General features: G+C 41.3%; 1 protein-coding gene and 1 long non-coding RNA gene across 4 annotated transcripts in view; one reads left to right on the forward strand and one right to left on the reverse strand.

Moving 5' to 3' along the window:
• The window catches only part of Skap1 (src kinase associated phosphoprotein 1), a 295,894-nt gene that overhangs the window by 161,426 nt on the left and 110,018 nt on the right, over positions 1-24,450 (reverse strand). The gene's annotated exons all lie outside the window — the stretch shown is intronic.
• On the forward strand, positions 4,796-19,293 carry LOC114610434. The gene is made up of 2 exons (XR_003709687.1): positions 4,796-4,966; positions 18,796-19,293. It is a non-coding gene; the product is annotated as an uncharacterized LOC114610434 (long non-coding RNA).

Genomic DNA, 24,450 nt, shown 5'->3' on the forward strand with positions numbered 1-24,450 from the left:
AGAATGCAACTGGATTATAGAAAAAAAAAAACAAAATATAAAGACAAGAATAAATTGGGTCCTTACTGTATGTTTTAGCCTATAGCTATGCACACTCCAGAATACATGCTTCTAGTGTTTTAATCTGCACAGCAATAAGCATGTATATTTCAATTAATATTTAATTAAAAGTAAACTCGAACGAATCTATATTACAAACTAGGTTTTACTTCTCACCTAAACTAGACCAGTTTCTCGTGGCACATGCTGTGCCTCACTTAGCTGTAATTGTAACAGAAAACCACACCTGAGGAAGAGCTGGGCGTGACCGGGAAATGCAGGAGCATTAGAACCCTGGGAGGAGTACATGCTTCCAGGATTAGAATGGATTTTGTTATTACAGGTTAGAGAGGTTGAAGAATCTGGTTACAAACTTCTGCATTTCACACAGATCTTCCTAGGTTTGGAATTTTAAGTTCACAGAATGTCCCTTTAAACTGCCAGTTTTGTGACTAAGAAATATAGACTCTAACGCAAGACAGGGAGAAATTTAAAAGTGACTTGGAATTAAAGATGACATGTTTTTTTGATGCTATTGTCAGAGGAAATAAGCCAAATTACGTACAAAAAACTCCATGTGATATTACTACATTTAATTTAATCCTGGAATATTCATCCTGGAAATCCATGACCACGCGGCCGAGGAATAGGCATGACATCAGAGAGCTTGCCAAAAATCTCACACTGTCAGTGAAGTTGGACAGTAAAGAAGGTCCCTCATAGTGTGTGTCATATCTGTCTAACTGTATGTACATATGTATGTATATACGCATGTATGTATGTGTGTAGGTATATATTTCACAAGAATAAGACCGGAGAGAGTCATTTGGTTTCCATCCATTCCTCCCAAGTGAACTGTTTCATGTTTTTCAGGATTTGGGGAGAAGGCAAATTACAAGCCTTCTTATTAGCATATTCTGAATATTAGCATATCCTGTCTTCTCTACTTCATTTCTCAAATATTTTATATATTGTATCCCATCGTGCAGCACAGCTTATTGTCCCCTTGAGAACTGTAAACCCTAGGGGGGCAGGATTTTCTCACCATGTAGCCTCAGTGCCTAAGATAGAGTAGATTTTAAATAGTATTTGTTAATTAAATGAATAGAATGGGTAATTAGTATTATTAGGAGTCAATTTTAAATATACAAAACAAAACCCAGACATTTTACAAGAAACCAAAGATAATTTTGTTCAGAACTCAGATTGCTATAAGTTTGGAAACATAGTTTTTTTGTTTTTGTTTTGTTTTTGTTTTTTGTTTTTTGTTTTTTGTTTTTTGTTTTTGTTTTGTTTTTAATATACCTTTTGGCTTCTTTTGGAGGCCATTAATGGATTTAAAAAATTTTTTCTGAAAACATCCTTGTTTACAACTGGTGCTGGAAAACAAATGACTCTCTCTGGTCTTGTTAAAATACATACATATATATATACAGACACACAGACACACACAGTAACACACACACACACACACACACACACACTCTCCAGGTGGCAGCCTCATCTATTCTCCTGCTAAGCAGAGTCTGTATTCTGTATTCCTGTTGAACAATAGGGCCATTCTGAAGAATGTGTGGACTGGTACCCAGGGCGTTTTGCAAACAGTCCTGTAGATGCGGATGATAAGATGGGTGAGCAGGATGCAGGAGTGTCTCAGAGATCACCTGCTGCACTTGTGTTGGAGGTGCTCAATGGCTGTTTACACCAAGTGCCATCTGGCTCTATAGATATAATAACAATTATTCCATCGAGGTGTGTAGTTCCTTAAATCATATTAATATACAATGATTCCTCTAGTCTTATAGGAGTTGATGTCTTTGTGTGCTCCCATTTAACCTGGGTAATGTGCTAAAACCAGTCTGCCTCATCATTAAGAATTGATTTTTTATTTATGTGAATGTCATTGGCAATCCCATGATATCCCTTTGTAATTCAGCTGAACAGGACTGCATACCCACGCTAATCTATTTTTATGGCATATCTTTAAAAATTTGCAACATCTTGCTGCATTTGGATATTTATATAGAGATTTGTGTTCCCACAGAAAGCTGTTGTTAGCTTTGGAGATCCATTTCACACGGCAATAGGGCAAGTATCTAATATACTTCATTAGCGTTCTCGTATCAGATAAGGGTTTATGTCTTTAAATTATTTAACCTTAGAACCTTACTTAGATAACATAAATTACGAATACTCTAATGAAAATCATTAGTTAGCCTATTCAAAACAAAACAAAAACCCTCCAGGAATAAAATTAAAATATTTTAAGATCTACTCTTTGCTGTTTCCCGTGATGAGCCATGACTGTATGTTATCACTGGTCACTTGTTTAGTCACGGACATGAGCAGTCATTTTGATGCTCTAATATCTGTCTGTCTGTCTGTCTGTCTGTCTTTAAAGTTACAGTCACCTGTCTAATCTGTATTGAGATTTTTTAAGTCATAATTACGATTATTTGTAAATTTACCTTAATGGCTTTTGCTTGTTTTTTAAAAATTGATTAAAATAAACAATAATGAGAAAATATTTTAAAATTCTGAGGGTAAAAATGTGAAACCTTACAACAGATTTGAGAATAAAATTCTGAGGATAAATATTACCTCACAAAAATTTCACTTTAAGCCTAATCTTCCTGGGGTCGAGTTCAGGAGCAACTCAGATTGCAACGTAGATGACAGATGTGTTTGGGAAGAGGCAGCACGTATCTTCCTAGAGCCAGGAAGTTTCTGCTACACTTTGGGCCCTCACCCGCTTCTTACTGTAGCTCTTAATGTGCTCAGTGCCCTGAGTGTGTATGACATCGTTCACTGGGATAATAACTCACAAAGAGAGACTCCAACACTGGGAATAATCAAATGAGGCTACAGGTCTCCCAGTCTCAAGAATTTGATAGAACTTTACCTTGAAGTCTAAACTATTTCAATGTTACTGTTCTAGAAAATTCTGTGCATGTTTCGGATGATTTAGACAATTTGAAGACAAAGGAATGCTGGGATGAGAGTGCTATTCTAACTTGAAAAGCCATATCCTAAAACTTACAGGCTCAAACTTGAGAAAGACAGACAGACAGGCACATGCACACACACACACACACACACACACACACACACGCACACATATCAATGTTTGAGTCATATGTGTTAAATCTATGAGGTTCAGAGTCAAACTAAGGCTTGCACATCTCAAGTTCTAATTTTACCAATAGTTTCCCATGAGCCATGTAAATTACCCTCTATTTGTGTTTTATGTTTATAAATTGCAGAGAGGAAACCATGTGCTTTTGTGTTCAATACACAAATACATTGAATGTTCAGATAATTTTTTTTTAAAATATAGATCTACAAAGAAGTTAGGGTCATTTTTCTCCATGTGTTCTTTCAGAACTATGGGTGGTAAACAATGGCCAAGAAAAAGATGCCCATGTTGGCATGATGGCCTAATGGTGCATCCCACCAAGTCTGATGGCCTGAGTTCTACCCCTGGAACCCACATGGTGGAAGTCCTACAAGCTGTCCTCTAATTACACAGTGTAGCATGAGTATGTGTTATGAGTGCACATGCACCCCCCACCCCCAGTAAATAAATAAATAAATAATAAATGTTTAAAAAAGATATATTTTGTATATGAGTGTTCTGTCTTCAGATACACCAGAAGAAGGCATCGGATTCCATTACAGATGGTTGTGAGACACCATGTGAGTGCTGGGAACTGGATTCAAGACCTCTGGAAGAGCAGCCAGTGCTCTTAACCACTGAGCTGTCTCCCCAGCTCAATAAATAAACTTTAATTAAAAAGAATAATATACATGCTTGCCAGTATTATTTTAGTACAAGATTACTTGTAAATGTTACTAAGTATCTATTCCACAAAGATTAAAATGTAGACTAATCACCTAAATGTCTACAGATGAAGACATAGGGGGAGAGAGGTTCCCTTTGCCTATCCTGTCATCTGTCTCATATGGAGTGGCCTGGTCCCACATATCACATGGTGGTTTTTACCTGGCATGATCTCCGGCTCAGAGTTAAAATGGAGTTTGGCTTATAAGTCAAATTTTAAAATACAACAATGAGGGTCTACTTGACAGTAGCCTGATGATTTGAAGACTTTCTTTCCATCAGAAAGAATCCTTTCTTTTAGGAACGAGTCAACTAAACTGGGAACACAGAGGTAGTCTGAACTCTACACAGGGCTCACCTCAACCTTGTGAAGGGGAATGCTCAGACTGGTGACATTTACAACAGCGTCACTGCCGGCCCTGCTGTAATCTTCTCTTTATGATTGTCTCTTTAACAAAAAGCTCTGCACTCAGCATGCAAAGAAGTTAGAAGTGGGGGAGGGAGGGGAAAGCACATACAGAAGAGGAGAGGGGGGAAAACTGCAGATCAATCATTTATAATTAACAAAAATCCGATTGGTGCTTTAAATAGAGATCAATGTTCCGGGCTGCCTGGATTGTGGGGATGTGTTCACCTTCTCGTAAGTCTCCGAGCAAGCTGTCACACCTACAGAATCACCATTTGTTTTCTTAACAAAGCTTCAGGGGGCGCCAGGCTCTCATTGAAATTTCATTAATCTAATGGAGTAAAGTCCTATAGAAAAAAATCAAATTCTCGTTGGACGAGATGCTACCTGGGAAAGATAACCTCTATTTGAACTCTGAGACTCAGATCGCTCTGCTATTAGTCTGAGGAAACAGACAGCAACCACGCTGATTACAGCCACCGGCCTCAACAATTTTTTTTTCTAACTAGCAATTTCGAGAGCAAGTGCTACAGTGTCAAAGCGAAAGAAACACAGCTGCGGGTTTTCTGCAGAGCGAAATGGTTCTGAAATGTCACTGAATAGCTCACAGAGGACGCCAATCTACGACAACAGAGACATAAGCACATAGGAGAAAGGGCCCACACACCCTCCCTTCAAAGGTACGTTGTTTACATGCATGCAATTTGTGCGAGCAGCAGCTGCTGAATGCAGGATTTTCACAGAAGTCCCAAACAACATCTTTTTCGAGAGCCATGGCCAGACCCTCCCAAGTCTTCCTGGGTCTACAAGTTCCCACTTCATCTGTTAGAGAATCTTACTGCCTGACCATATTTCGGCATCGCATCTCCATATGATCTGATACACAGGCTTTCAAATGCACCCCAAAGATGCACATGCTAACATGCTGTGGCTATAGCTCTTTCCTCTGAGAGGAAAATGTGGAAGGCTCATGCTGCGGTGTCCTTCTAGGGACGTTTCCGTGGCTTGCTCCTCTGTCACTCATGGGTATGAGATGCCATGTGTACCTGACAGATGCACCATGATTGTGGCTGTGTCTATGCCAAACTGAAATGCATTTCCATACTGCTTTTTTTTTAACCTTCCTGCCCCCCGCCCCCGAAACTTCCATGTGTACTTTTAAAGGTTAAAATGGCTAGCAGACCCTGTGATTTTAGGACCTTGGTAGGCGTTCCACAGCAGACCAAATGGAGTTGGGGAAAACCCTCTGAGGCTCTCATGTGCTCACTGCATTTTGCCAGAAAGAGCTGGGCAGAGGGAAAAACAGCAACCCAGACTGGAGCACTGAAGACTACAATCCGAACGGGACCGTGACTGTGAAACTTTATGTAAAACGAGAAAACAAGTCCTACTTCTGGGGGAAAAAATAAACAAAATGATTTGAATGAAAATTATGGCATGTCTCTCCTTTTCACTTTTAACAAGGATCTAAACTTTGTTGAAAACAGCAAAAAGAGAAAAAGTAAAAGTCTGAAAAAAAATCACAAAAGGAAGAGAACAGCAGCCTCTCGGTGAATGACTGGCCAGAGTTTTCATCTGCTAGAAAATCATTATCTGCCACTATGGTCATAAAAGGCTTGCTGCGGTCAGGAAATGTCTTCGGTGTCCAAAGCGCCTCAGAGGAGTGAGTCACTTCCTAGTCTATGGATAAATAGTTCTTTAGTTGGCTGGGGTTCATACTTTTTCTTTGAGTCCAGATTTATTCATAAAGGCTTATCTTACTCTCCTGTCTCAGCTCCACCTGTAGAATTAAACTTCCATTCTCCTTCTATATCCTATTTAAAGATGCCACAGGAAGAAAGTCCATTTTTTTTCTTTTAGTTCAGATCAATAGGAAAAATGAGTAAATGACATGTCTGTGTGTCTGTCTGTACTATTTATCTACATACCACAGGCAAATCTAGACATACAGAAAAAGTTCACTCAAAGTTACGATTATTAAAATAGAGCCTGGGAACACAATAACACCTTTTACAGGCAAGCATCTCCACCACAGAAATGGAGAGAGAAAGCTAGAGAGAGGGAGACACAGGCATTCAGATGAGCCTTCGGGGAATTGCATGAACTTTTGAACCAGAGACGGAGAGCCAGAACCCAGCCTGTTCCCACTTTAATAAACATTTTTTTCTTCAATTAATTAAGGTTTGGAAAGAAAAAAAAAACAACCACAGAAGAGAAGTAATTTAGCATGAGGCGCATCCTTTACAGATGGATCCTACCTTCGGATGCTTATTAAATCTATGCATGATTGCGCTGGAGAAAATTAATTGCGTTGTTTCTCGGTATTCAAAAAGGGGTTGCAGGCAGCTTAGAACAGAAAGGAAAACGAAGCAAGGTTGTTGTTTGGCAAAGGAATACTTTCCAAGTTCTAAGCCAAGTAACACCCCAAACCAGCATAAAAGCACAGAGAGAGATCTTGACTTAATTTTATTATGCTGAGATTTAAAAAGACCTCACATGCTGCCAGAGCACGCACACAGACGTATGTTAAGTTCACGATATTCTAGTCTCACAAAAATTTCCTGCTCAGTGACATTTGAACTACTCCATGAGGGAGCGAGCTTCTGCTCAAGTCTCGCTGTGAGGAAAAGAGTTATGTGCACATCTGGGGACACCTACACGCGCATACATGCAACAGTACCACGGTTGGCTGGTGTTCACTTCATTCCAGTTTTGAGAAAAAGCAATGACTTCCTGGTTGTATTTTGGAGAGAAACATAAAATATTATCATAAAACATTCAGACTGCAGGTAACCATTAGCCTTGTGTTAACTTTAATTTAAAGAAAAAATACAAAAAGCCACAGTGGTCTGAAGTAACTCAAGCTGTTTCCTTTCTGAAGGCTGCTGGTAGAACCAGACTGTAACTTCGACTGACCATCCCTATGACTTTCACCAAGTCTATGAGAACTGATTAACTCAATTCATGTAGCTGCAGCTTTAAACATGCCTACATAATTATCCATACATAATTATGTACATATGTATATATATATGTACATATATGTATGTGTATGTATGCATGTATGTATAACCTGCCCTCCTATTGACTGACAAAAAAAACCTCACTTAAGAATTTTAAAACTTATCTCCCTCCATGTCTCTAATACAGTATTGTATAATTTGTTTGTTTGCTTTCAGCACTGAGAATTGAACCCAGAACCTTGAACTTCCAGGCGAGCACCCTACCATTAAGCTACATCCTTAGATGTAGAGGCAGAGTCGCAGGGTCTCACCAAGTTGACTAAGCTAACCTTGAACTCACTCAGTAGTCCACGCAGTCCATGCAGGCCTTGAACTTGCCATCCTTCGGTCCCAGCCTCCTTCCTGAGCATTTGTCATTGTAGGCCTGTGTCAGGCCCAGCTAGATGGTGGTTCTGTTACTCTTCCTTCTACAAGTCTATAAGTCTTATAAGTCTATAAATCAGTATCTCTAATCCTTGGTTAACATGTAAAGTTATTTTAAAGTATTCATCATGACACAAATTTTGCTAAGAGAAACAAACTGAGTTTATATAAGTAAATAAATCTGTCATATGTTCAAGAGATTTCATAAGAGATGGGCTAAAAATATAGTGCAGTTAACACTGGGATTTATTTATGTCATGCCTTCTACTGGCATATTTCAAAGAATGATATAAATTGCCTCTTAGTTACAGACATGATCGTTTCTTGTTAGAAATGGGACAAAAGCAAGATCAAATGGCAAGGCAGGGAACACAAAACTTCTGTCACGTCATTAGACATTTAACTGCCTCTCTTGACTTCTCAGACCTATGTCCCATTTAGGATGGCAGCCAATAAAAATTAGGGTTCTAACAGCAGCCAATGAAAAGTAGGGTTTCATCAAATGATCAAAAACATATACAAAAATTTTTCTACTTCCAGGAGAAACTCAAGTCAAAAGAGCCCGTGTCTTTGTTGCTGGCTATCTGTGAGACATAAAAAATACAGTCTGGTTGGGGAGATAGCCCAGTGGATAAAGCACTTGATTCAAGACTGGAGTCAGGCTCACCCTGACCCACATAAAATCTGGGCAGGCACAGTGGTTGCCTCTAATGGCAGTACTTAAGAGACAGAGATAGGGGATTCCCAAAGCAAGCTACCTCACTAGTGTAGGGGAGGCAGCAAGCCATAGATTCAGTGAAAGGTCCTGCCTCAATAAAGAAGCAGAGAGCGACTGAGGAAGACAACCATGGTCGACCTTGGACCTCCGTGTGTGTGTGTGTGTGTGTGTGTGTGTGTGTGTGTGTGCATGTGTGTATGTGTGTGCATGTGTGACACACACACACATGTGAAAACATATGCATGTCCACCCACCTGGAAACATGAATACAAGCATGCACACACACCACAAAGACATACACATGCAAAAATAAAAAAAGAATACGGTCAGTATTTCATTTTGTTATTAAAGAGCAAACAGGAAAAGTTTGGGGCTGGAGAGGTAAAACTTTCCCATAGCAAAAGGTAGTTTGACTAAGGAAGAAAAGGGTAAAGTTTTAGAAATGAACAAATCCTATCTCCTGAGCTCAGATACGGATGAAACAACCAAAATAATATAGCTGGTAAGAGCTTCAAGAACGCAGATGTCTTGGTTCAGGTCTCTTGGACCTCCTTCTCTACACCAGAGTCCTGCCTGCTGCACACCACCCTCAAGCAGGTAACTGCAACAGGCTGACTGTAGCATCTTCCTGAACATAGTTGCTGATACACCAGAATTTCCTTTTCTCAGTGGAGAAGCTGGGGAACCAAATTCAGGCTTTCATGCACCCCAGGCAAGCACTTTATCCTAGATTCTTCAAGATGTCCCCGGGAGTCACCTTTAAAGTTTCTTTCTTTAAAGTTGACACAACCCACTTTAAACACGTACTGAGAATGACCAGCCTGCATGTGGTCCTTAGTTACTCAGCTCAAGAAGTCCCATTGCATTTACCATCTATCTAGGTAAGTCAGAATCACCACCAAAAAGCAACCTGTCAGAGCTGCTGGCAAAGGAGTTTGGGTAGCGGGGCTAGCTCAGGCTTCACTTGGGCCACTTGTGAGTGGATATGCGGAAGGGGTCACCACCTTCTGATAGGCACAAGATGATTCCAAGAGATCAAGTTATTATATTCACTTTCAGGAGCCCAAGAGGAAGAGGTAGGATATGCTTCAGATTCTGATATTTTACTTATATTTATGCTATAAAGTAAGCCTTTTATATTTATATTATTTTTATAAAATAGGAATAGTCAAATCATAATCTCCTGGAGATTTTAATCATAATTTTACACTTCTTATATCTTACAATGCATACCCAGTCATCTCGGAGCTGAGAGCTGGGGAGCTAACTGGGGGATTAGCATCATGACTCTACACGGTGATTCAGCAAATCCTGTGTTCGTTTTTTCCATGGAATCCTATTTTCAAGAAGGAGCTTAAAAAAAAAAACCCTCCTATATGATAAAAAGCTTAATCACTCTAGGATGAGATTTTTTTTTCTATTTTCCAATGCAATTACTCTTTGTCTTAGGTCTAATTGAATTCACTTTCCATGTTAGTGGGGGAAGGGAAGTAGGTAGGAGGGCTGTGGCATAGGCTAGAAGACAAATTGTGCAAATTGTGGGCCTTACAATACCAAAAAGGAAGCACAAATCTGATAAAACCTGTAACGGTGGGTGATGGGGCAGCGGACGGAGATTTTAGCCATCAGAGGCAGGATTTTGGATATGGAAGACATCAAAGATGTTGTATGAGAAATGCTCCTACTTTAATTTATAAGGCTCCTTGGGATTCTTTGAATGGAAAGCGTCATATTAATACCAGCATTTTCATTTCACATGGGAGATCCCAGATTGTTGACATTTCTGCAGAAACCATATTTCAGCAGTCAACGGGATATAATGTCGTAATGTGGATTAGTTCGGCTGCCACCTTCTCATCCCTGGCTTGCAGCTTATACAACAGAGCATGCCCTTGCTGGTGCCTCCCTCCCCTCTCCTAAAGTTCCAGCCTCTTCCATTTGTCTCTGCTGGTGTCAGTGGACGGTCCAGCGTTTGCCTTTGTTCTCATAGGCTACAGTATTGAAGGAAGTAAACATTCATCTTGGGTCTCTCTGGTACAGTGTGCTTCCTATCCCTCAGTATTTCTGGCATCAAAGGGAGAAGGATCTCTGGATATCATCGATGGAGGAAGAGAGGGAGGCTGCCACTCTGCAGCATATTAATACACACTGCAAAGGAGAGAGTGCTATTAACTAAAGGTTCTTTGAAGGTTCTTTAGGCTGTGACTGATAAATAAATATTATTTGTAAATCCAGACCATGCAACAACATTTCTGGATCAATCTGACATTTTTTGGAAATCCAATATATACTGTAACCTGTGGGGGATATATATGTATAAATTAAGACCTGATTCTTGTCCACTGGGAGGTCCTAATACATTGGAAAACAGTCGGTACATGGTAATATAACGCAAGCTATATTACCATGTACTGGTAATACAGTGGTAGCAGCTACGATAGAGGGGAAGTGGGGTGGGGGCCAGCCAGGTGCTGAGGAAGTCAGGGAAAATGGAGTCTGAGTGGATCTTTGAAGTGAGTGTGAGTGGAGAGACTAGAAAAGGCATTGAGGTAGAAGGCACAGGGCTGGGTTTGGGTAATGACAAAGACTCCAGGGAGGACAGGCATTTCAAATCTGGGTCAGGTAACTTAAAAGGTGGATTCAGAAATATAACCAGATCATGGTTTCTAATCTGATAAACAAACAAACAAACAAGCAAACACACTCACATCCATAAATCCGAGCTCCTGAAATTGTAGCATTTTGTGGGGATTGCTCTATTCTGTCATCCCCTATGTATTCCAGAGGCTCCAACTTTATCCTCCAACACCTCCCCAGGCCTGCCACCATCTTTTAAAGTGTTAGTAGGTGTTGTGTCTTCACGTGTGTCTATGCATGCAGTGACCACTGAGGCCAGAAAGGGGTGTTGGATCCCCTGGGGCAGGAGTTACAGATTGTTAGGATCCTGGAATTGAACCTGGGTTTTCTGGAAGAATGGCCTGTGCTCTTAACCACTGAGCTATCCATAGATCCATCCCAAGTTTGGCATCATCTACAGCTCTACCCATAGACGAGGGTGCAACACAGTAAAGGTGGATGAGGAGAAAATATTGGCGTTTGAAAGGGTAAGAGAGCAAGAGGCACCTGCTACTCTAAGCCTTTGAGGCGAAGATTAAGATGGTCAGAATGGCTGAATGAAGGCTCTGGGTCAGGAGGCTGGGAGACCCTGGGGAATTATAAGAAAATGTGGGGATTGCGGAAACAGAAAGAGAAAGTTGACTTGTAAACTGTGAGGGATAATTGAGGACAGACATGTCTACCCTGACTGTGACTGTCATATCTCTTCAGGACAGGGAAAGTAATCGAAGACTCAGGATGCTCAGCATGCAACTGTGGGTGCTTGTCCATGACTGGAGTTATACTTAATATCAGAGCAAAGAAGTGATGAGAGAGAGCTGAGGTGAAAAATGAAACGATCAGAATCTTCTAGCATTTTCTTCCCCCATGAGTTCTCCATTTAGTGTTTGATGTTGAGGAAACAGATTGGGATAGTTTCCAGTGGTGCTTAGTGTTAAGTCCTTTTTGCCTAACCAGTGGTGCTTAGTGTTAAGTCCTTTTTGCCTAGCCAGTGGTGCTTAGTGTTAAGTCCTTTTTGCCTAACCAGTGGTATTTAGTGTTAAGTCCTAACCCTGTTGTATTTCTTTAGTGGCTGCTCCAAGCTTACCTTTTTCCTAAGCCCTGGATCAGTCCTACTCCATGCTCTTTACTCTTGGCATCTGGCTTTCCCTTTCCTTCCCTTCAGTTAAACTATCGCTGCATTATTTCTTCCTTCTGAAATGTAGCTGCTTTTTTCTAAAGAGCCAATGACTTGTCTGTTTGCCAGGACTGATCCCTGAGTGGTCCTGAGTGATTCATGTCTACTGCACCCCCTTTTCCTCTTCTTCTTCCTTTTCCCCCTCTTCTCTTTCCTTTTACCTTTCTTCTTCTCCTCCTTCTCCTTCTCGTTCTTCTCATTCTTCTTCCTCTTCTTCCTCCTCTTCCTTATTATGAGACAAGGCCACTCTCTGTTTCTAAAGCTGGCCTCCATCTTCTTGTGATGCTGATGAGGACTTCGAACTTCTGAACTTCTTGTCTCTACCTCGCACGCATGGGGATTACAGACACACGGCTATACTCAGTTTAAGAGGTGCTGGGGATGGAACAGGGTTTTGTGTATGCCAGGGAAGCACTCTATCAACCAAGCTCCTGCCTCAGCCCCAGCTTTTCTCATTAAACAGCTCTGGTCTATCCTTTCCCAAAACAAAACCATCCTTCTGTTCCTTTCTTTTAAAAGCTGCTTTTAATTAGTGCATATCAATTGTACACACTCAGGGTTTCATCGTTGCAGTCTCATGGACTGTGATCTTATTTGCTCTCCCGGGGCCTTCTTTTTACTAACCAACTATTTTGGGGGCTTGCAAATACCCAGTTTCTAGTTCTTCACTCTGCACTCCATCCTGAACTTTTCCTAATCTACTGAAACTGCTCCTAAAAATGTTAGTAAAGGCTTTCTTGCTTTGTTTCTCTTCTACCCTTTCCACTGCCCCCACCAGCCCCACATCCAGGACCTTGAAAGTACAGTGCAGGGATGAGCCCTTACTGACCTCCCTAAGAACACCTAGCCTTGTGCCTTGTACATGGAAGAGACTCTGAGAATTTCAATTGACTCTGGATTCTTTTTTCATATATATATGTATGATTCATATGATATATGAATATCAATCAATGTTTTACCTGTCTGAATGTCTGCATCACATGAGTGCCCAGTCCCCAAGGAGGAGCCCCTAGAACTGGAGTTACAGATGGTTGTGAGCCACTATGTGGGTGCTGGGAATCAAACCTGGGTCCTCTGGAAGACCAGCCAGTGCTCATAACCACTGAGCCATCTCTCCAGCCTCAGAGTTTAGATTTCTTCAACCTTTCTTATGGTCCTCATGACTCCTGGTCTTCTTCCAGTGTGTGAGGCACCCAGGAAGGGTCTCACACACATTGGGCTAAGTAGTTTCTTCCAGTGAATGTATAAACTCAGGAAATATTTCATCCTTAGTTGCAAATGACAAGATTATTTTTTAAAATAAATACCATGGCGATGTGTTTTAAGTTTGTGCTAAAGTGACAGGACGCCAGCAGGAAAGAGCAGATGTAGGAGCGCATGACAGTGACCAACGGAGAGATCGTCAGCTCAAAACAGAAGAATCCAGGGACACAGTCGCTTCCCGGTGACCAAAACAGAAACACACTGTAATATCGTGTATTGCCCCAAATGCTGTCTTTCTTGTGTATTTTCCAAGGAAGTTCTACAGGTAGCAAAGATATGATATATACCAAATGCTATCCAGTCACCGAGCCAGTCACTACCAATAAATTGACATGACAGCTTTAATACATCTGCTCCTTTTCTATGGAGGATAGAAGAACGCATATCCTTGCTTCAAATCCAAATGCTTACGATAATCAGTGGGATGGAGGGATACTTTTTTACTACTATGTTGCCCTTGGGTGTCTTATATTGCCATGGTTATATTATATATATTGCTTATATTATGTTCCACTAACAGGAAGTGGAGGTCCCTTCTGCCATCCCTCACAGTTTCACGGAGATTCTTAGTGAGGAGCGGCTATGGTACCATGGAACTTCTTTCATGTTTGAGGGTATCCTGTCCATTCTCTCCACGATGCAGCTGTTCAGGAGAGCCAGCAACACTGGTAAGACTTTTTGGATGGCGTGTCTTTCGAATGAGCCTAACCACCCCCAATACACAAGGAATCTGTGAGTTTCTGTGTTCTATTACTCAACTGAAACCCATTCTCTATCACTCTGTGATTCAACAGCACGCGTTAATGAACCCTGCCGATTGGCATGTGCTGAGCACTCAAGGAGCTATAGTCTGGAGAAGGTACAGGGCAAACACAGAGTTCCAACATAAGGGCAGCAGTGGTTTGAGGAAATTAAATCACAGGAAGCTTGTCTTTTTTTTTTTTTTTTCTTTCCAGAGTGAACCAGAGCCGAGGAGATGGTTTAGCCGTTAAAGTGTTTGCCATGCAAGTATAAGGACGTGAGTTCAGATCCCCAGCACCCATTGTGAAAGCTGGGCTTGCTGGCCAGCCACTCTAGTCAAAGTGATGAGCTCCACATTCAGTGAGAGTCCTGAGCCAAGAAGTAAGGTAGAAAGTTGTCAAAGAAGACGTCTGACATCAACCTCTGGCCTCCACATACACGCACACACATATGTGCATGCGCACACGCAGGAACACGCAGACGTAAAGTGAGCTGGTTTATGAGAAATTCTATATTTTACAACCCAAATGTGAATCTTAAAAACTGAAGTTTGTAAAGATTGCTTAGATACTAAAAGGATCAGCAAAACCAACAGATTGACCAGCTGAGAACGGACTATTCTCAAAGCAGAAATCTCCTCAACCCAGCAGAAACAGAGGCAGAGAAGCACCGGAGTTTCACCTCACCAGCAGCTTTGTACTAGATGACATCATAAATTACTAGATGACAGTCTGGCGCCACTGTCCCGAGATATAGAAATGGAAGTGCTTCTTAAGACACTATTGATATTTCCTTTTATCCTCTGATGTGATGGGGCTGAAGAGATGGCTCAGCAGCTAAGAGCACTGGATGCTCTTGCAGAGGACCTGGGTTCGACTCCAGCAACCACACACACACACACACACACACACACACACACACACACACACAGAGCAGTTTATAGCTATCTGTAATTGCAGTTCCAGGGGATCTAACACCCTCTTCTGGGCGCTGGACACACAGGTGATGCACAGACATACATGTAGACAAATTCTCATACACATGTAACAAGAATAAATAGACCTTCCCTCTGGCCTGGGATGTAGTTCAATGACGCAGCACTTGCCTAGCATACACAGGGCCTTGGATTCCATCTCTGTACTACAAAAGAAAAACAGGAAACCAACCTTTTTTTTCCTTGAAGATACTCGGTTAGATCACATCTTACTCCAACTGCTCCCACAAATTTGCAAATCATCTTTTAACTAACCATCTAGCAAACTTGCCAAATGACGCCCTGGAGTTTCGGAAACACAAATAGATGGGTGTTTTCCTCTAAGGACAGGCTGTTCATCAAGTCTCACTACAGCTTTATGGTCAGAGCTGCTGAGGAAATACTGTAAGACCACTGGAGTCTGCACAGAAGGAAACCCGCATTGAAATGGTCACTCTCTTCTGAGAGCCTCCAATTTTACAGCTCTAGAACCACCTTGCATGAAAAGCTTGGTGTTAATATTAGTTTTTCGGCTGTGGGGCAGGGGAATGTCTGTAAAATACACAGGCTTGGAGGGGAAAAGTACCTTCCAAAATTTGACTCTAATGACTTTTTCTGAGAATTCACTCTTCTGAACATATCATACCTAGACCACACAGGAGGCTGCTCGACAATAACCAGAAATCAAACTTCCAGCATCCAGGAAGCCGTAAGGCATGTTCAGTGGACCATTTCGGAATCCGAACAGCAAGGTTATATAACGGGGATCACACAGAGGAACATCACACTATGTGACAGTTTTTGTATCTTGTTTTTATCACTTCAGCAGACACCGGGGAAATGGAAATAAAATCTGCAATGGCTGTGAGTTTTAAAGCTGGGGGGGGGCAGTTGGAAATTCACACTTAGCTATCTCATGTGAGTTTAAAGGGAAACACGATTTAACGTGTCTACCATCACAGCCAAGAACCATGCACCCAAAGCAGTTAAGAGCTAAGCATACGGATCCCTGAGGGACACTTACTTTATGTAATGGTCTATATATGCATGTTTGTAAATGCATTTTTTTGGGGGTGGAAATCACACACTTCTCAATACAGAAAAAGAAAAGATATCTATAACCTGTGTGGTTCCTAGTTCTGGCATTGGAAAGACATGAAGACATTTTGGGGAGGGTCTCTCTGAAAGTTACAACAAGAGCTGGAAGAGGAGAAGATCTAGATAAGTGAAGGGTAAAGCTGAGGAGACCCTCAGCTCTGTGGGTTGTGAGATGTTCAGTGGGTTAAGTTCTTGCCATGGAAACAAGCATGCAAGTGAGACAACTGAACGTATTAGGTGGATGGCAATCAAGGAAGGCACCCTATATCAGCCCCTGACCTCCACATGCGTGTACACACATGTGCATCCATGTATGTACACACACACACACATGCACGCACGCACACACATACACAAGCCAGGGAGAAGGATGAGAAGTTCTTATCTTCAGCCATGAAAGCCAATGCAGAAACTGTTCTTGATAGTGTAAAACTGGGCAGAAGCTAGGCATCTCCATTTCTAGAAAGTGGAGTGCATGGGCCTCTAGTCCTTCCTGAGGTTGGATATCAGGACTGGAACCCGACAGGGATGGCCACCAATCCAAAGTGCTCATTAAAGGAGATATCGGATCTTCCTGAACACACCAATTAAAAAGTGATGGCTCTCCATCCTCCAGGAAAGTATAAACAGTCCTTTCCAGAGACACCAAAGGAATTAAGTTTTCCCAAGAAGCTTTTGATCCCTTCCACCACACCTCCTTGACAATTTTGAATCCGATACAGCTATCCTACTGTTGGAGCTAGACAGTCAGTCATCTAACTAGTTTATTTTTTTGAGATAATATCTCAGGTAGCTAGGGGAGACTCTGAACATCCTGGTTTGCCTTGCCCACACCATGCTGTTTTTTTTTAAAACATAGCTTCAGTATCTCCTGACAAAGGAAATCCTTCCTGAAGTATCTGTTGCTGTTTGTAAACAGCTTCATGGCCACTCTAAATGGGAAGGAACCTCCTTCCTCTGTGCTCTGTCAAACCAGCTAGCTGGGGTTGCCCAAAGGCAATTCGTGAAATATTGCAGATTTTCAGGTTTCTACCTCCAACTTGTAGAAATTAAGATTTTCTTCATCTTTCCCTTTTAAAAAGATAACAGTCAACCCTAGAAAAATCAGATTGTTCCATGATCATTCAAGAATCTTTGTAATCCCTGCCAGGTTGTATCCCCATCTATCCAGTCACACCTAACACATCTAACACGTACACATTACCAATACCATCCAAGGTTTTGCTTATTCTTTGAGACCTTTTAAATCTGGATTGTCTGTGCACTGACTGCCTTTTCCAATGCTTTGTTCATAGGAGGTCCTTTTCATGAAATCCATGGCCAATCCAACACTCTATGAAGTCATGTTTCTTGGTCAGGTTGTATACAATGTCAAACTCTTACACATTTGTGACTGGTGTCTAATAGTCCCTTCCTTTCCTCCAAGGTTCCTATCTTGTAAAAAACCGTGTCTCCCTCTTTAATACCAGTCACACATCTTTTTGTTGTGGTTACCTCAATTTATGGAGTTGGAGCTTACGTGGTAAGCCTTCTTGCATGGATAAATGAACAGCCACAGACATAGCCTGTAGAATGGGTAAGCATTGCTTGGGGACTGCCACCATGATTGTGAAATGGTAAGTTCTGGGATTTAGGGGTGAGGAAGGGACGTGAACTTAAAGGGAGGGGGGACACCTGGAGATGTGGAAGGAGGGGAGGGCAAGAGAAGGTTATCAAATGGGAAATGGGAGGTGAGCGGATGATCAAACTATATCACATGCAAGTATGGGGGATATCATTATTCAGCCCAGTGCTTTGTGCAGTTGATATAAACTAATAAAAATCGAGCAAACCAGAGGTATAAATACGTCCTGATCAAACTAGAGTCTACATCTTCTAATAGGAAGCCAAGCCCTATGCTTACTGTTTCAGACAGATTAGCTTTATGGACCCGCAGAATGTTCAGTATGACATGGATATTAGGAACAATCATTTTTTATTTAAGTCTATTTAGGAGGTCTGGAGAGATGGCTCAGTGGCTAAGAGCAGGGGCGGCTCTTCCAGAGAACCTGAGTTCAATTCCCAGCACTCACGTGGCAACTCAGAGCTGTCTATAATCCAGCTCCAAGTGATTTGAGACCCTCACACGGACATACATGCTGGCCAAACACCAGTGCACGTAAAAGCAAAATAAGTAAATCATTTAAAAAAAATACATACATCTACCTAAGAAGGATTATGTGAAAATCCCACACAAGTATAATTTTCATCTGGATGCATGACACACCTATAGCAACACTATAGCCTAATATATGAGCAAGCAAATTATATTTTATTTTAATGGGAGACAAGCACATGAATGTGTCCCAGGAAGGGGTCTTTTCCATTAACTTTTATAAAGACTTTCATTTCCAACTTTCATTAACATCTGACAAGCCAGTTAAGAAAGCTTTGCTCAGAGCTTAGGTTTGGGGCAAAACCCATCTTGGCAGAAGAACTCTGAGATTACACTCACTGACTGTGAGAGAATATACTAATTTGTTTTGTTTTGTTTGGAGTGTGGAGAAAAGAGAGAGAAAAGGAAAGTGGAGTCATGGACCCTACTTTATGGTTGCCATGGTTGCAAGGCCGACCTTCCACACTTGGATCTACCAGCAGAGTTCAGACAGGTCAACGTGTGACCGGCCCAGGCCCTGGGGTCAAAAGTTCAGGCCGCGATGGAAAAACCAATATGTCCACGCAGAGTATGCTGTACAATTTATTTCAATTTACATCAAGCCATGCATATAAAATTCAGATAAATTCCATTCAAATCTGATGTTGCCTGACACACAATGTATGCAAACAGATGTCTGTGGGGCTTTTTCTGTGCTATAGAAAACAACATTAAATTTAAAAATATGTCTCTGGGAATTCTTCATTGAATTACAAAATGAACATAATTTTAACTTAAATGTTTTCATTCTTTCTTCCATTTTTTTTTGGTGGGGTCTTAATAATTTCTCAGTTCTCAATCTACCCTGTGTCATATTAAAGAGGATAATGTATATTTACAACTACAGCCTTAGTGTTATCGTAGTTATAGATTCTATTTATAACTCTTACCACTTTCCACAGATACTTAGTGATTGATATTTCTGATTTATCGCTGGCTGCTATGCTCATCCCCCTCCCCTTCCTACTGAGAACCAGCAAGGGTCATAGAGACTGCTGGGTCGCCTTCCAGCCACAAGGTGGCTCCCCCCACCCCCTTCTCTCAAACCGACAGGGTACAGACACACACCTTTGCTGGGTGCTCAGGCAGACAGGGTGAAGAAGCTAATTATGAACTGTCAGTGCTGTTCTTTTCATTGTGAACTCAGTGGTTCACAAGCTGGTCTTTGGTACACTAAGTTATGGTTCAAAATGGTGATTTAAAAAGAGGAGGAAGAAAAAGACCCTTACGTTCTGCTTAATTTCTCTTCAGCCATCTTTCCAAAGGTACAGCCGAACCAACATTAGCGTAAATAAGGAAAATAACGAAGTGCTCCAGAGAGACCTAATTTTGTTGCCTTGGAATAGAGTGATGAGCTGGAACGAGGTCAAATTTAAAGCGAACGTGCCCTGTTACTCTGCTTCTGATAACCCTGTTCACGGAGAAGCTTGCATAAGGATTTGTGCCCCTGTCTTAGGAGCCCCATGTCATACCATGTACCAAAAGCAGCTGTCTCTAAATACACAAACGTCAAAGGGAGCACAGAGTGCTGCCTGCTTTCTTCGTTTGGCTGCAATGCTCCCTTCTTATGGGCTGTCAAACAAGTTGCATAGCTCGTACATAGGGCTTTTACAGACACTGTCATCTCTTCCTACAGCCAAAATGGGCACAGAGAGACGAACCCTCCATCTAATTATGTAGAAGGTCTTTCCAGAAATGTAGGTCCTGATTCTCACACGTACCATTCTCTGGTCTCAATGGGAACCATCATTTGAGTAAAGCTGCATCCTCCATCTGTAAGATGGAGACAAGAACAAAAACAAAACAAAACAAAAAACAAACAAACAAAAAAACCAGGGCCTGCTCCCCTTCGCCAAGATTGAATGAGTTAACACACATAAAGTACTTGCAAGAGTTCTTGACACATTAGGGCCAAATGGGCAGTTGAATATTGACTTGAGCTCAGTCCCTCCTTGTTTACAAGAACTTTGAGACATAGTTGCTCAAGCTAAAAGAGCGTTCATGGATTTCATAAAGACAGGAAGTGCAGCATTTTCTAGATGCCTGGGAGTTGTCAGGAGGCTGACTGATGGTGTCTGGGATTTTTCTTCCTCAAAAAAAATAAAAGGAGAAGAAGAAAGAAAGGAAGGAAGGAAGGGAGGAAGGAAGAAAGAAAGAAGAGAAAAAGAAAAAGAAAAAGAAAAAGAAAAAGAAAAATGTAAGCACCTTTTCTCAATGTGTGGCATTTCCTCCAATGCATTACTTGCAAAAGAAATTGATTTTCACATCTGAAGTTTGTTTCTGATAATAGTTTAGAAAAACGCACCATCTCACTAAATAGCTATACATAATGTTTTGAACAACTCGGTTACAGTATTTATATTGCAAACGTTTTCATTTTCCTGTTTAAAAGAAGTCTCTGGAATCTTATTCATGCCAGAACATGACTTGTTAAGCTTCTTGTTAAACTTTAAGCATGGGAGTTCCTAGCTTCTAATGTAAATAAACATTTTGAATACCCTGTTAGGCACTGCCTTCACAATTCTCCAGTAAATTTTCAGAAGGTATAAATGATATCCTTGACTTAAACTGGCCTCTCATAATTCAACCACTAACTAAGGTTTATGTGGACACAAAATCCTGCATTCACATAAATCTTTGTTTGTATAAGGAAAGCTCTACATACAGAGATATAAATACCTATGTGTCAGTGTGTATATATACACGTATGTCCACATATATGGTATTTTAGAGCCTCCCATCTATTCTGAAATACATAGTCAGAGACCATGCAAGATAATTGAATCAATGTTCAATAGCCACAGAGCGCAGTATGACAGTTTTTAATGCTTGCTACACTGCCATGAAACTCCTCACTCACTATTATCCCTGTCAGCTACTCCAAGGGCCAGGCAGACAAATGCTAGCCCAAGTCCTGACCGTTCGTTTCTCTTTGGAATTATTTCAAGCCTAACTCTTGAGAACTGCTTCTGTAGGCTGTCTTGATGAGATCAGAGTAAGTGGGGAGGAATCCTTATGGAGAGACAGTTTGGCACCTGGCTTTTTGAAGGACTCTCATCTTGGTTTTTCCTGTATCTGTGCAAACATAACTTCAGAAGACCCCCTTTCTATTTTAGAAATGGTCCTGTGTGGCTAGAAGCAGCGTGTTTTGGTTGCCAGAAGCAGTTTTTGCAGAATGCCTCAACTTTCTTTATATTCTTAGCAACTCTCCCTCCTCCCCAACTGATTTTAACGCCAATCCCAGGCATCAGTTAACAGAACCCATCCAGGAACAGCTGTACCGAAGCAAGCAGCAATTCGTTATTTTGTTCACTTTGGGGGTATTTGTCCTATGGGTTTTCTAGCCAAAGGCTTATATGTTTCCCAAGAGAAATTTACTTTCATGAGAGAAGAAAATAGAGGCAAATCACTGCTGTTAGACCCCCAAGTCAGAGACATTGGTTTGTTATCCTGTATATGGGAAGTTTAAAAAGCCCATAGTTATAAAGGCAATCATGGTCCCAATCCGTCTCTCATTCTTTGCCAATGTGAAGAATTACAAATGGAACCAAATTTTTCTCTGTCAATAGAATGTGTATGATTACAGCTGTTCATATTTCCACTCTAATGAAGGGCTGCACATTTAATTGTAAGATTTATTAGGGACTGTACATTGCTGTGTACATGCAAAACAGTTAATTGACATCTAAAATGCTGGTTGTTTATTCTGACATTAATGATCATATTTCTTCATTTGAAATGAAGAGCATTTTGAGGGGAGAATGTATTTTGTTTCCTCCAAATAAGAAATTAATAAAGTCAATGTAAGAAATAAAAGGAGCCAGAAGGAAAAGAATATTGATTTATGCTTGTGAAGACGGGGGGGGGGGAAATACAAGTATGCTTTATTTATTTATTTATCTTTAAAGTACATAATCCCCCATTCTGCTGGAAACAAGAGAGTTGATTGCCAGCTTTGTTTGAATTCACAGAGATCTCATATGAGGCCGGGTTCATAAACAGGTGAAATGATGGAGTTTATTGCAACGCACATCAACACTGAAACTAAATAACTGTGTTGCCATCTCAGTCCCGCTGAAAGACGGATGGTAAACTTGACCTGCCGCTGGTACTATCCGATTGCCATTTTTTATTCCCCCTTCGCCGCCCCCCAAGGCTGAGCCGCGTTGAGTAAATGCATGTGCACGGTCAGGTCAGACCCCGGGATCGGGTGAAACTCCGTTCACATTTGCATACAGGCGGAGCTTCACAATGAAAGCCCATCTGTTCCCGTCTCCGAGTACAAATCGATTGTCACCCAACTCGCTGCAAACGACAGCAGCGTGGCCATTAGGTGGAGGAACACTCGGCTCAGGTTACGGATATGGGACTGCTGATTTGGGTTTAAATACCTGATAACTGAAGACTTTTCATTATATGTGAACAAAGAGTGAACTTTGAACTGTTCGGGGGATATCTTCTCCTAAGATTGGGCTCTTCCCCGTTTTATCCATTCCTAATACTTGGCTGTTATATTTCCCACTGTCTCTGTTTTTGTATAAAAATTAGCCAGGCTGACTGTCATGATGTCCTAAATAATCACCCCCCTTTAAAGCGAGGCGTAGGAGGTGGAGCAGCCGGAGAGTATGTTGTAAATAGAGGGTGAACTCTGAACTCTATATGCCCTCAGAGGTCGTTAATATCATGGTGATGTTGTTCCTTGAACTTCTGAATTTTACCAGGGTGGAATTTTTAGTTGGAAGAGTTTAACCAAAGTGTGAACTGCCCCAGCCCTTTAGCCTTCCTCCCAACCCATCCAGTTATTGGAGGCACCTGTCTCCTAGTTAATCTCCATTCACAGGCCTCATGTTTATTCCAAAGTAGTTTACCAATCACCATCCGAATCCGAGAGGATGTTTTGCCCCCTTCCTCATCTTCTTTCTCCTTCCTCTTTAAAATTCAGCAAGTACCTTAGAGTTTACAGACAGAAAAGGCACAGAGTCTGACAAAAGGACAGAGCTGTTCTCGAAGAAACCCCAGGATAATTAAGCCCATCCAAGCAGCAGACGTGATAAATACAAGGAAATTCATGAGCTAAAATATGGGAAGGCTTTCATCAAATGCCTTCTTGCCCTGCTTTCTAGCAGGAGTTTATTTCTTTGAAAATCTTTCAAAGGAAGACACAAGCAACTGGGGTTTGGTGGCTCATGTTTCTGTTTGAAAGATCTCTGCATTGTGCGTCGTGAATCACGCTTAACACTGAAGCAGTCTTTGGATCATTATCTCAGTTTGGCCGGGTCCTTGCAGGTGTATGCTGTTGCCTGTCCACACATACAGGCCCCAGTGTGGAGTGGAGAGGACATCTTTTGTTACTAGTTATGCTCTTTGGTTTTCAACCAGTAAGAACGTCATTGTACAATCTGCAATTTCATCTGCGGTCGAGTGGAAGAACTTTCTTGGTTCACTTAAAGCAACGATGCACTCGGCCTACACTATCCATATGCATACTTCTTTCACAAGATACTTCCTACGACTGTTTTACAGAATATAATGTATTGAGATGACATTTGGGAGAACTCCAGAATGTTTAAAGGCCATGTCACCTCAGCCAGGACTCCTTTACCACTATGTGTATTCTGTACCACTCACTGTTCTTACCGTTTTCTCTTTAAAAGTTACACCAGAGTAAAGGAAAGAAGGGGGCAGGTCTTTCTTCCTTTCTTCCTTTCTTCCTTTCTTCCTTTCTTCCTTTCTTCCTTTCTTCCTTTCTTTCTTTCTTTCTTTTTCTTTCTGTCTATCTGTCCTTTTTCTTTTCTTTTTTTTTTTATCCCATGCAGAAGTTTACAGTCAACTTTAATGGGAGTTCTACAAGCATTAAAAGGGAGAATAGAGTCTTTGTTTCAGAAGAATGTCCAAGACAAGGGTGAATTTTGGTTCCACTTTGTCAAGTTTAAGGGGAAACTGAATGAGAGAGAGAGAGAGAGAGAGAGAGAGAGAGAGAGAGAGAGAGAGAGAGAGA

The sequence above is a fragment of the Grammomys surdaster genome, unplaced genomic scaffold, assembly GCF_004785775.1.
Source record: "Grammomys surdaster isolate TR1022 unplaced genomic scaffold, NIH_TR_1.0 126048, whole genome shotgun sequence".
Taxonomy (NCBI): domain Eukaryota; kingdom Metazoa; phylum Chordata; class Mammalia; order Rodentia; family Muridae; genus Grammomys; species Grammomys surdaster.